General features: G+C 42.5%; 1 long non-coding RNA gene across 1 annotated transcript; it reads left to right on the top strand.

Annotated features, from left to right (window-relative positions):
• Positions 1-3430: 3430 nt before the first annotated feature.
• LOC108396075 (uncharacterized) lies at positions 3431-12492 on the top strand. Its single transcript, XR_012124651.1, has 3 exons — positions 3431-3515; positions 3609-3798; positions 10031-12492. It is a non-coding gene; the product is annotated as an uncharacterized lncRNA (long non-coding RNA).
• The last annotated feature ends 563 nt before the right edge of the window (positions 12493-13055 follow it).

The raw sequence follows: 13055 nt of genomic DNA, 5'->3' as shown, positions 1-13055 counted from the left end.
AACCTTAATTACAAAGGGACTAAACACTTTAATTAAAAAACAGAGATTGTCAGATTTGTTAGAAAAGGAAATACTATCTGTATAAACCTACTTTAAATACTAAGACATAGATAAAAGTATAAAAGGATGAAAACATATATACAGGTAAACATTAATCAAAAGAAAGTTGGAGTAGCTATATTAGTAAACGAGAAGATTTTAGAGCAAGGGATACTACCAGGGATAAAGAAACACTTTGTAATGATAAAGGGGTCATAACAATCTTAAATGTTTATGTAGAGCTTCAAGTACATGAATAAAAAACTGATGAAACTGAGAAGAGATAACTACATCTATAGTGGAGATTTCAACATTTTTTAACAACTCATAGAAGAACAACAGTTTAGCAGAATATAGTCTTTTCATGTACACAGGAAAATTTACCAAGAATAGACCATATTTTAGGCAACAAAACAAGTTTCGATAAAATGAAACATGCAGAGTATACAAAGTATGTTCCAAAAAAGAAATTAATAATCAATAATAGAAAAATATCTAGAGAACCTCCAAATATTGGGACACTAAATGACATTCTTCCAAATAGCCCATTAATAAGGAAATGGGAAATTTTAAAAGTATTTTGAACTGAATTTAAATGAAAACATCAAAATGTATGTGGTGCAGATAAATAGTGCTTAGAGAGAAAGCATTAAATTTTTTAATTAGAAAAGAAAAAACATCTCAAGTTAATGATCTAAGCTTTCACCTTAAGAAAGCAGAAAGGCGGAGCAAACTAAACCCAAAATAAGAAAGAAAATGAAAATGAAACAATGAAAACCAGAAATCAAATAAAAAATAGAGAAATCAATGAAACCAGAAGCTTGTTCTTTGAGAAGATCAATAACATTGATAAACCGGTAGAAAGAATTATCAGATAGAAACACAAATTACTGATGTCAGGAATGAGAGTGGAGACATTACTTCAGATCATAAAGACATATTGAAAGGATAAACAGAAGAGGTTTTTTTTGAACCATATGAATTCTTTAGTCTTGTAAAGACTCTTCCTTGAAAAAAATGTCTTCCCAGAATTCCTTACATTCTTAGATCGGAGCTTTCTGTAGGGGGATGTAAACAGGTCTTAGGGCGACAGTGTGGCATCATACTTTCCTCCAAGCTGACACTGGCTCATTAATCATCCATGTTTATTTGAAAGCATGTTTTCTTGCGGTGGCTGTCATTAGTCTGAGTTCGCTGTGGTCCTGCTGGGCTGAAGAGGGGCCCCGTGGTGATGGTGAGGACTGTCCCTGCACTTCAGGAGCTCCTCAAGGGATCCAGCTGCTGCTTCTGGCAGGCGGGGTCGTGCTGCCTTCCGCTTACACATGTGCTTCTCTGTTCCATGATTTTGGCAGATCAAGCTTTCGTCTTCATTCTCATCTACCCTGGCCTTCCCAACCATGCCCCTTAGCAGTGTCCTCCAGGAATGGTGACCTCTGTTCTTGAGACGTTTATAAACTGAGTGGCCTTATCCATGGTCGCCAACCTTCCCTTCTTTTCAGATCCTGAAGAGTTACCAAAGACTTGAGGGGGTGCTTCTTGTCTCTCTGATGGCGATGCCCCTTCATCTCCCCCCACCCTCAGGCAAATCAGAGATTCTTGGGGCTCAGGGAAACCCAAGTGGAGAAGTCAGTATCAGTTTTTCTATTCCTCAGACTCCCAGGCACTTGACAAGTGATTGTCTTGAAGGTGAAATGAGGGGGTAATATTATGGAAACTCTGCTTTCCTGAATTTCACCCACTGAATATTTACTGAGCTGAAGTGGCTTTTCTGAGTCAGTCCTAAAGGAAAAGGATAGCCTTCACACCTCGAAGTTTGGTTAATTTGAAATGTGATGTTTTTACTGTTTTATGGTCCGAGCTACAGGCTGTACTCACCAATTTAGGGAAATAGGGAAGACTCTACTTGACACCCCATACTACCATGTTACACACAAGGATATAGGAGTCCAGAGAACAAATATATCCCAGTAGAGACATACCTTGGAGATATTGTGGGTTCGGTTCCAGACCACTGCTATAAAGTGAATACCTGTTGCAGTAAAGTGAGTCAGTGAGTGTTTTGGTTTCCCAAGGCATATAAAGTTCTGTTTACACTATACTGTAGCCTATTCAATGTGCAGTAGCATTATGTCTACAAATAAATAAAAAATGCTTTATTGGTAAAATGTGGTAACCATTATCTGAGCTTTCAGGGTCATAATCACTGATCACAGATAATCATAATAAACATAATGATGAAAAATTTGAAATAGTGTGAGAATTAACCAAAATGTTGCACAGAGATGCAAGCTGAGCAAATGCTGTTGGACAAAGGGTTCCTAGAGATTTGCTCAAAGTAGGGTCATCACAAACCTTCAATTGGTGAAAAATGCAATACCCATAAGGTGTGCCCATTTCTTATGAAATACTCCCCCACTTTTCACATTACAAACTCTGGGCTAAGAACTGAGGTGGTTTGTACTAGACAAAGGGCAAGTGGATGCATTATCCTAGGACTACAGAATGGGAAATGATTTTTCTTTTCCTTTTTGAATGTGTATCTCTAAGTGTCTGTGGTAAGCACTTAAAATCATACTTTCAGACAGCTTCAGCTTCTACTGCTAAGTCCTTGATTCTTTCCATGGTTCCCTATTCAAAATTTCAAGAGAAAATATCCAATTGTTTGAATTCATCTTTTCAGAGCACCAGATAGTTGCTTCACTGGGAAGCTGTAGGGGGTGCCTTGTCCAATCATCTGTGGCCATGAGAGGAGGCACTTCTTCAAACTGGGGCTGTGGGTGTCCTCTGTGATTTGAAGGTGCTCTGAACTGCAGGACCATGAACTACAACTGGCCAAAATTACTATAAGCACAAAATTTACTATGAGCCATATTTTCCTATATGATGTCCTGATATACTGTGTAATGAAAAGAAAAACTCCTCCTCCTTTCGTCCTAGACCAGAAGCAAAGAGAAGATGGAGTACCATTTAAGAACTGAATCAAGCTCTTAAAAGTGTGTATTCAAAGCTTCAGAAGGTCATTGTGTGGTGTTAAGAAGTATGTGGTTCAGTAGATTCTCACTGGCTAAGCATAAGAGTGTGAAATACTCCGTAAATTGTGAGGAAGGCTAAAGAGCTCTGTGACTTTAGTCTGTATGTATGTGAGTGTTTGTGCACGTCTGCTGGGGCCCCTGGAGGCCCACGGGGTCAGCAGCAAGGCTGGCTTGGCCTACGTGGGGCTGCTGCCGTGAGCGGGCTCGGAGTGGCTTCTAGGATGCCTCAGGCCAGCTTTCTTTCGGGGTGGGGGTGGGAACATGGCAGATTTCAAAGTGGTTACAAAGCCACTTCCTGCCTGGGTGTAAAGGGGACTTATTGTGGGGAGTCTGTGTTTTAAGCACCTGTTCAATCTGCAGTGGTATAGGCCCTAGACTCTCGGATTTAGAGTGTTTATCCCAGAAGTCACCTACGGCTCTCAGATGGTTTTGTCAGTCAGCCTGGTATTGTCCTGTTGTATTTGCTGTTGCTTTAATTTAATTAGTTACCAACTGAAAAATAAGGCCATTTCAGACCCCACCATTTCACATTTCCAGCTTCTCTTGGAAACTGTGGCCATTCAAGACTTGTGTCCTGTCGTGGTGACAGCAGGCGCCCTCTGGATTTCCTCATTCGGACGCCCCTGGCTGTGCTCCTTCATGATGCCTCCCCGGCTGTACAGGCATTTGTGTGACTCAGACTTTGAGACCACCTGAAGGAGATGATCCTGCGGGGCAAGGTGTCCAGGTGTGTGAGCACGCAGAGGGGCAGAGCGAATGAGGGAAGCCAACTCCCCCCCCCCACTTCCCTCTGTGGACTTCCTGGGCCTGGAGCAGACTCATCTAGAAGAGAAAAATCTTTAACCTGAAATGAAATTCATCATTTTTATGAGGTATTTTAATTATTGAAATGTGACTAATAGACTTTATTATCTGAGAGTGACAATAAAAAGTGTGGAAATTGCTCAAGATTTTATCCAGGGGTAAAGAAAGAACTAACCCCACAAAGTAAGGTGAACAAACAGTGGAAGCAAAGAATGTAGAGGGTGTGTGTGTGTGTGTGCGTGTGTGTGTGTGTGGTTTCACTTTTGGAATATTGTTTGTTCAACATAGCAGTTACACTAGCTGAAACATATATTTGAAATTTAAATAGTTTCTCTAAAAGTTGAATCAGGGCATGATTATTGATATAGAGAGAGTTACAAAGGAGAATGGTGGGATGAAAACAGCAGATGTCAACTTTCATTCTTGTCCCGAGTCCCTAGTAATGACAGAGAAGATATTAGTTAGAATAAATAATAAACATAGCTGCAGCAGAAGACAAGGAAAGTACACTCATATGGCCAAAATTTATACAGAATCCCTGAAATGGGAAAGACAGATGCAACTGTGCAGATGTTGGAACAGATGACCCAAAGTAGGTCCAGGAATGCTGGAGTCAGTGGCATCCACTCCAAGCTCAGAGATTGTGGAGACATAAAGCAAGGGAGGGCCCTGACTCAAAACCCTCTATTCCCAAACATCTTCGATCTTCCTGGTTTAAATGGCTTTTAAAATTATTCCATTTATAAAAATTTGATCCATATGTTCAGGTACTTAGATTTGAATGTAAGAGACGTCTGTGATATGATAGTGGCACTTCAAGGACACTTTTATAGGATTTGTTGTATAGATGACGGGATGAATTCTCCAGTACCTTTGCACATGCTGCTCTTTCTATTTAAACTGTCTTCTCTCAATGCCCTTCATGACTTAAATACTATTTTTCTTGTAAAACTTGGTTAAAATGTCAGTTATTCCATGGAGCTATTGCTAAGATCTATCCCTCACCGTAGAAACACACACACACACACACACACACATGCACAGTTGGGTTTTCTCTCTTTTCTTAGCTCCGCTCACATGCCTCCTCCATGCGTAAGTCTCACGAACAGCTGGCCATTCACAGAAGACTAATTCTCCCCCTTCACCGTGTAGAATTGTTACCAGAAAGTGGCTGCCCAGGTACTGCGTTATGTGGGGCCAATGTGACTAACTCTGACAAATGGCTTCTAAACCTGGCCCAAAAAATCTCCCTGTGCCACCCTCCAGTTTCCTCTTTCTTCTACCTGTTGACTGGATGTGAAGGATCCAAAAGAACTCTAAGGCCACGGGAATAGTCAGAGCCACGTGAGGACTGCCTTGCAGACTCCTGCACTATTCTGCAATACGGGAAATGCTGTCTACTGTGGCTAGCGACAGGGCTTGGGGCCCTTTGTACTGAGGTTACCCTTCCCAACTTACACAGCATGCCTTTCCACAGTACAGAGTGCTGTCACTGCCATGTGTCTCTCCTTGTCTGTAGTCTGAGCTACTTGGAGCAGGGACTGCGTGTCACATCCCACATGACCAGGGTGTAGCCCAGGGTCTGGCACATAACTGTGAGCCGTTCATCTGTCTGGCAGCGGGTTAATGACTCAGCAAAACTAAGACAAGGCCCATTCTTGGTTTTCTCCCTAACAAAGGTTTTCCTGTGAATTTGTCTGCTATTTCCACTATAGAGGATGTTTTACCTTGAGCATCACTGGGGCCCCCTCCTCTCTGCTGAGATGCTTCACCCGTCTTCCCAAGGCCCTGTGCTGGCAGGCTGCTCAGCTCAGGCTCCACCCACAGAGCTCACTGAGGAATGGAAAAAGCCATATCTATGCCTGAGATTTATTCTACCTTGCTCTGAAATCCTTTATTTGTTTTGTTTGTGCTTTAAGTATCACTTTTTTTCCTGTTCAAAATGAAATTTCTCTTCTCCTTTCCAGCCTAAACTGGTCACTACTGCCTCTGACTTTGGTGACTTTATTCCGGGGAGCCCTACATTCAGTTGAGATCCTAAAAAAAACTAGGTGGGAGTTAATTCTGTTTCTAAAACAAAGCCTAAAGCCTAAATGGATTCTAGACTGTAAAAAAGAAACGGACTTTTCAGTTCTAAGCTCATGTCCAGCTTACCACATCAAGTAATCCACTGAGATCTGGTGGGAGCATCACTTCAAATCATTATTAGTAACAGCAGAAGTTACCATCTCAAGGAACTATGTACCAGGCACTCTAGTAGATACCAAAAATGCCTCATTTTTGGGCTCTATTCAGGATGTTTGAGACAGTGAACAGAGGCATTATTAATGAGTATGTCAGGCTGCATCCTAAGCCAGAGTAGTGAAGTGAGAAGTCTGAAAGCAGGCTGATTTGTACCTCTGGCCCCCAGAAAGGCTCGGGGACTGAGGCACAAATATCCTTCACAGTAGGAGTGCAGGTGATACAGCACCCAGGTTGGAAATCTTTGTAATAAACAGGTGGGCCCCACAGCCCATGTCTCCCTGTTCACTTGGACAACTGTGCCCTTCTTACTCAGGTGCAGACCTAAGAGGCTGAACAGAAAGCCCGTGGCTTGGGGGACCGTGGGCATGGCTAAGGGTGATGACACCACATGGGAACTAGTGGGTGATGTGAAAACTGACTCACTGTGCTGGGAACTTCTCTGGCCTCTTTCTGCCACTTCCCTCTGAGAACGGTGGCATCCTAGACAGGAATTTGGAGGATTCCTGTCTGAGATACTGAACAAAAAGCCTGCAGATGTTGTCACTTGGGGGTGTTGCCAGTGAACTGGCCCAGCCTGGCCTCCATACAGCTATACCTGTGACTTGACAAGCCCAGCTTATGCCATAGAGGCATGTTTGATCTCAATATATTTTAATATAACTAGTTTCCTCTGTCTGTATTTGATATAATGTTTCCCCTGTCATACTATATATTTAAAAATACTCTGAGAAGGGGTCTGCCAGCTTCAACAGACTGCCAAAGGGTCCTTGGCATGTAAGGGACCCCCTGCAGAGAGACTTGGTGAGCACCTTTTCCTCGGTCCTTGGAACCATCTGGACATTTGCTCATTCACTCCCTAAGCATTTGTTGACAGTCTTCTATGTGCTTGATACTAGGCTAGGTTCCAGGAACACAACAATGAAAATAATCACATAGTGATTCTTTATTTTTGGGCATGTGTAGCTGGTCATTTGGCAGACTTCGGCCCTGGGCAACTTCTAATTTGTTTATAAACCAAAACAAAAATAAACAAAAGTGAAACATGGATCCAAGTTGTTCTGAGTTAGTCGGAAATGCTGTCCTTCTAGGCCAGCTAGGTCACTCCTCACAGGAGACCTGTGTTCTCTAATAGCCATAGCTACTCTTCAAGGGAGTGTAGGGAGTTTTCAGGGCAGCTGTAATGTTTTTTTTTATTGCAGGCAATGGGGGACATTTTGTTTTTTGGTTACATCATTGGGTGAGTTGCCCTGAAGCAGTACATGTAGGGAAGATGATTAAAACAAAAACAACAACAAAGCCGAAAGCTTCAGTCATTTCCGAAGGGCAAATGGTGGAGAGAATATCCTTAGCTGGAGAATAATTTAGCTTGTAATTTTGAGCTTTAAACTCTGAGTCCTTGATGTACATAGCTCAGGGGGCTTAGTGACAGAAGACACATAGGAAAGGGTGGAAAGAAAGCTTCTAAAATATATACAACTTTGTTCTTGGCATGAAACAATGGCAAATTCTGAAGAAATTAAGTTAATAAGGAAACTAAATTACTTTCTATATAAAGAGAGCAAATTTCTTCAGGAAATATGAAATATTTTACTAAGTTTAATCTAGTTCTGGGAGATATTGGGAGAAAACAATTGTATTCACTGTGGTTACAAAAAGATATACCTAGCTTGAGATGATCATTTACTTTTTTTTTTTTTTTTTGGGTATCAGTAACCTACAATTATGTGAGCAACATTATGGTTACTAGACTCCCCCCATCATCAAGTCCCCACCACATACTCCACCAGCGTAGTAAGATGCTATAGAATCTCTACTTGTCTTCCCTATGTTGTACAGCAGCCCTCCCCGTGCCCCCCACCTCCTACAGTATGTGTGCGGATCATAATGCTCCTTTTCCCCCCTTATCCCTCCCTTCCCACCCATCCTCCCAGGTCCCTTTCCCTTTGGTAACTGTTGGTCCATTCTTGGGTTCTGTGAGTCTGCTGCTGTTTTGTTCCTTCAGTTTTTCCTTTGTTCTTATACTCCACAGAGGAGTGAAATCATTGGATACTTGTCTTTCTCCACCTGGCTTATTTCACTGAACATAACACCCTCTAGTTCCATCCATGTTGTTGCAAATGGTGGTAGGATTTGTTTTCTTCTTATGGCTGAAAGATATTCCATTGTGTATATGTACCACATCTTCTTTATCCATTCATCTACTGATGGACACTTAGGTTGATTCCATATCTTGGCTATTGTAAATAGTGCTGCGATAAACATAGAAGTGCATATGTCTTTTTGAATCTGAGAAGTTGTTTTCTTTGGGTAAATTCCTAGGGGTGGAGTTCCCAGGTCAAATGGTATTTCTATTTTCAGTTTTTTGAGGAACCTCCATACTGCTTTCCACAGTGGTTGAACTAGTTTACATTCCCACCAGCAGTGTAGGAGGGTTCCCCTTTCTCCTCATCTTTGCCAGCATTTAATGTTCCTATTCTTTTCCATGCTGGCTATCCTAACTGGTGTGAGGTGATTTCTCATTGTAGTTTTAATTTGCATTTCCCTGATAATTAGCAATGTGGAGCATCTTTTCATGTGCCTGTTGGCAATGTGAATTTCTTTTTTGGGGGTTTCTCTTATTTGATGTTTATTTTCTCCTCTTTCCAGTTTTCTACGGACCTGTCACAGTGAATCAATAAATACTGATGTTATGAATGAAGTCCGCATCTTGTGCCCGTCACTCTGCCCCTCGGAGCCGCCCCAGGAGTCCCGTGCGGGCACCACGTGACATTTGGTCCTCCCGTCTCTTTAGGCTCTTCTTGGCTTGGACAGTTTCTCAGACTTTCCTCTTTTTGCTGATGTTGACAGTGTTGAAGAGGATGGGTCAGATACTCTGTAGGATGCCCCTCTTTGGGATTCACTTGGCACTTTTCTCAGCATTAAACAGGTTGTGGGTCTTGAGGAAGCAGGTCTCAGAGGCAAAGTGCTTTCTCATCATTTTATCTCAAAGGAATATTCTCTCGAGGCAACTTACCATGTACAGGTTAACTTTGGTCGCTGGCTGAGGTTGTGGAAAGTTACTTTTCCCCATGCCCTTTCTGTCATCTTCATGAGGAGGAGGACTGTGCAGGGCCCACACTTCAGGAGACAGGAGTCAGCTTTACCTCTGTGAGGGCTGCTGAATGTCTACATCGAGTCTTTGGAATTGACATGCATAGGAGAGGGCTATTAAATCTCATTTATTTGGAAAAAAACATGTAATTATTGTTCGTCCCCAGGGCGGGCACCTGGGGACAGCCCTGCGCAGCGGTGCCTGGTCACTCAGGCCTGGCCCACTCTGGCTGTGGCGAGCTCTTTCCACTGGCTCCTGTTTTCCTCTGATGTATTCAGGCTTGGTGGGGCTTTACTTTTCAGTACTTTACTTTCTGACACTTTAGTATTATTCTGGGTCCTGTATTTACTGTCTCAGTCCCAGTCTCAGCCATTTCGTCAAAGAGCCCTGGATCCTTTTACTAGAGAACAGTATCAAAACCTTGTGTGAGAGCTGAGTGTGCTCAGGGGGCAACAAGAGGAAATACATGTGTGCTCCAAGTTCTGCTGTCGACCTGCAAGTGAGAGGCAAGGGAGAGTTTATTTGGGATTTGGCAGCACAGATTCAGTCAGATACTGAAACAGTGTTCCCATCTCTAGGTTGAAAAAAGACATTTCATGAGGAAAAAGAAGTGTGTGTTTTTTGGGGGGGGGAGGGAGGGCAAGTATATGAGTTAGGTAGAGAAAAAAAGTTTTCTATGGGTGGTTTAAGAAGCTAAACTAATCTGGGTTATACACTGACTACTGACTCCATCTTTTGAAAGTTCACACTCATCAGACTTTTGATCCAGTGTCCACTCTCCTGCTGACTTCTCGAACAACCGATTTCAACAATTTCCCAGGTAAAAACGTCTTGCCCAGTCCAAAGGTTCTGATTCAGTTCAGACCGAGGCGAACGAGGCGGCTTCTCTCCACAGCCACTCCAGCTGCACTGTGTCTCGGATCCAGCCATGTCCACGTCTCACCATGTCCACACACCTAATCATAAGGATCTCTGTGTGGAACTGTCTGAATCCACATTCAGCTGCAGGTGAGTCTGTCCTGATGTCTCTCACCCGACCCACTGTCATGTGGATACTGTGACCTTCTGCTCTTGCTTTTCTGCAGCTCCCCCTCCAACAGGGAGAGACCCTGGTCCCCACCCTTTGTCACTGATTCAGTCCGCCGCTTCGCTCCAGGTCGCAGATGTAGTGGTTTTGTCAGCAGACCTCAGCCAGGTTCTTGGGATCCTATGTCACGACACAAGGTTCCCAGCAGAGTACCACGTGGGCAGAGTGCTTCACTGGAAGGAAAGGCTTGTGTGCGAGCGAGTCAGCCAGAGGGAGCGCTGGCTCTTCAAGAAACTATGGTGTCAGACGTACATGGATTTTGGGAGAGACTTAGGGGTTTGGGAGTAATGGTATTGATAAATCATCCTGTGATGTCATCTCCAGATTTCGGGTCCTAGTGGCACCACTTCATGGTCGGCAGGTGTTGGCTCAGGACGTGGTCAGGGACCCCCTTCTTTGATGTTTGTATAAGATAAGTTGACACAAAAGAATTTTGTAATTTCTTGTTTCTCTCTTCTCCAAGGTAATAATTCTTTGTACCAAAACAGGGATGGGGACGGGTCATCTATTCTGGGAATATTTGTTCTCGCTCAAGATGTGGTCAATTGACTGTTGACCAGGTGATTGGTTAACTGGCTGGCCACAAATTCTTTGTTTTTTAAAGACATTCTGCAAACTTTACCCCTTTAACGTTTAAGACTCAGGATGGGGGTTTAGCTTAAAATCAAGTCCCTCTTGCTCTTCCTTATTCGGTTTCAGTTTCAGGATTGTTATCTATGACCCCCCCCCAAGGGAAATAGCTTTATAAAATAGAGCACATTGTTGATGTACAGTAAGTTCTGCCTTTAGCGTACAGCTTCCATTCATTTCCAAGGCTACTTAGGTCAGCACCTTGCACTCCACCACAGTGAGCTTTTTTTCATACATTTCTAATACAGCTAGATTCTTTGTCACATTTTGCATTCCATCCTGTGACAGTCCCACATCCTAAATAACTTAATTTGAATAGACCATGATTTAATCGTTGTGAAAATCTGTGGGTTTAGACAGCGGTAAAGTAACCCATGGAATTCTCCAAGCCCCCCACCACGATTCATTTACTATGTCTGTCATTTAGCATTTCCCACAATGTCATATATGTAGGACTCTTCAGTATGTAGTCTCCTCAGATTAGATTTTCACTTAGCAATACAGGCAGGATTTATCCATTCATCTCCGCATGGGTTGATGGCTCCTTCCTTCCTGTTGTTGAATAGTATTCCATTGCATGTGTAGGGGAGTGAAAACAATTTTTTCTTTGTGCTTCTAGGTTCTTGGCTGAGATATCCCCCCCACCATAATAAAATAGATTAACAGGAGAAAAACAGACAGAAACATAACATGTACAGTTCCCACGAGATGCCCAGGAAACTGAGTGACTTCCTGACATTGCCCAAGCCAGCACCTTGCACGATATCATAAGCTAAAAACAAGAAAGATTATAGGGGAGTAGGGAAGCCAGTTAAGGGAGGTTATCAGGCAAAGTACAGTAAACAAGCACATGGTGGTCGTGCAGGTTGAAGTCCAGGTCAAACTTCACTGATAAGAGTTTTCAGAGACTCAGTCACCCTTGCACTCCTGGTACAGACAGGGAGGTACCCTTACAAACTTGGATACCCCTTATAAATGGGATATTCCTCCACAAAAGGGCAACTTTGACTTAGTTTTCAGAGATTCTCCTGTGTCTGCTGTTTATTAAAATTAATCAGCCTGATAATTCTTATGCCAAAGAGGCATAATTTGGGGCATATTCTGCTCCTTCACCTGGATGTACCCCAATTTGCTTATCTATTCATCCTGATTTCTTTAAATTTTTAGCCATTGTGAATAGAGCTGCTGTGCATAATTGCATCCTGAATTTTGTTTAGATACAGTTTTTCAAAGCAGTTCGCTAAATGCTGGACGTGCGATTGATTGTTGGGTCCTAAGGTGAGACTCGCTTTGAAAGACCCAGCCAGGCTGTTTCCCAAAGTGGCTGTACATGCATTCCACCATCAATGAAGGAAGGTTCTTGTTATTCTTCAGCCCCCAGCACTTGTTGTTATCATGTTTTTTGATTTTAGCAGTTCTAATACGTGCAGTGTTATGTCATTGCTTTAATTTGTAATTTCCATAGTGATATGTGATGTTGAGCATACGTTTATATGTTTATTCACTATCAGTATATCTTGCAGGAGGTGTCTGTTTAGATCTTTAGCCATTTTTAATTGTTTGCATTAAAGGTCTTTGCATATTTTCAGTACAAATCCTTTATTAGATACGTGTTTTCCAAGTATTTTCTCCCAGTTTGTGTTTGGATCTCTGAACAAGGTAGCTGTTCATGGAGTAGAAAAATTTAATTTTATAAAGTCCACATTAATATTTTTCTTTTGTGGCTAGACTTCTGGTGTTTATGTTAAAACTCATCACCAAACCCAAGGTGGTTTATAGATTTTCCTATTTTCCTGTAGAATTTTTATAGCTTTTCATTTTAAATTTGTCCATTGTGAAAACTGAGAATGGGAAGCCTCACTGACAAGCAGAGGGGACGTTTGCAGGAAGAGCTCTCCGCCCACCCCTTCTGGTCAATGCAGATCTCACCGGAAGAAAGAGAAGGACACCTTACAACTCATAGTATTTTGGCTACTTTATTACCAAGTAGGAAGAGGGAAGATTTTCTGCCTCCCCCACAACAGCTTAGCCCTTGAGAGATTGTTACAACTCAGCCAATGAGCAGCCATGACAGTTTCCTCCAAGAGTTTTTTGCTTAGCACATTTCCCCTTCCTCTATAAGAGAGCC

Source organism: Manis javanica, chromosome 13 (genome assembly GCF_040802235.1).
Source record: "Manis javanica isolate MJ-LG chromosome 13, MJ_LKY, whole genome shotgun sequence".
NCBI classification, from domain to species: Eukaryota; Metazoa; Chordata; class Mammalia; order Pholidota; family Manidae; genus Manis; species Manis javanica.
Note: the sequence above shows the minus strand (reverse complement) of the source record. Positions and strands in the feature narration are given on the sequence as shown.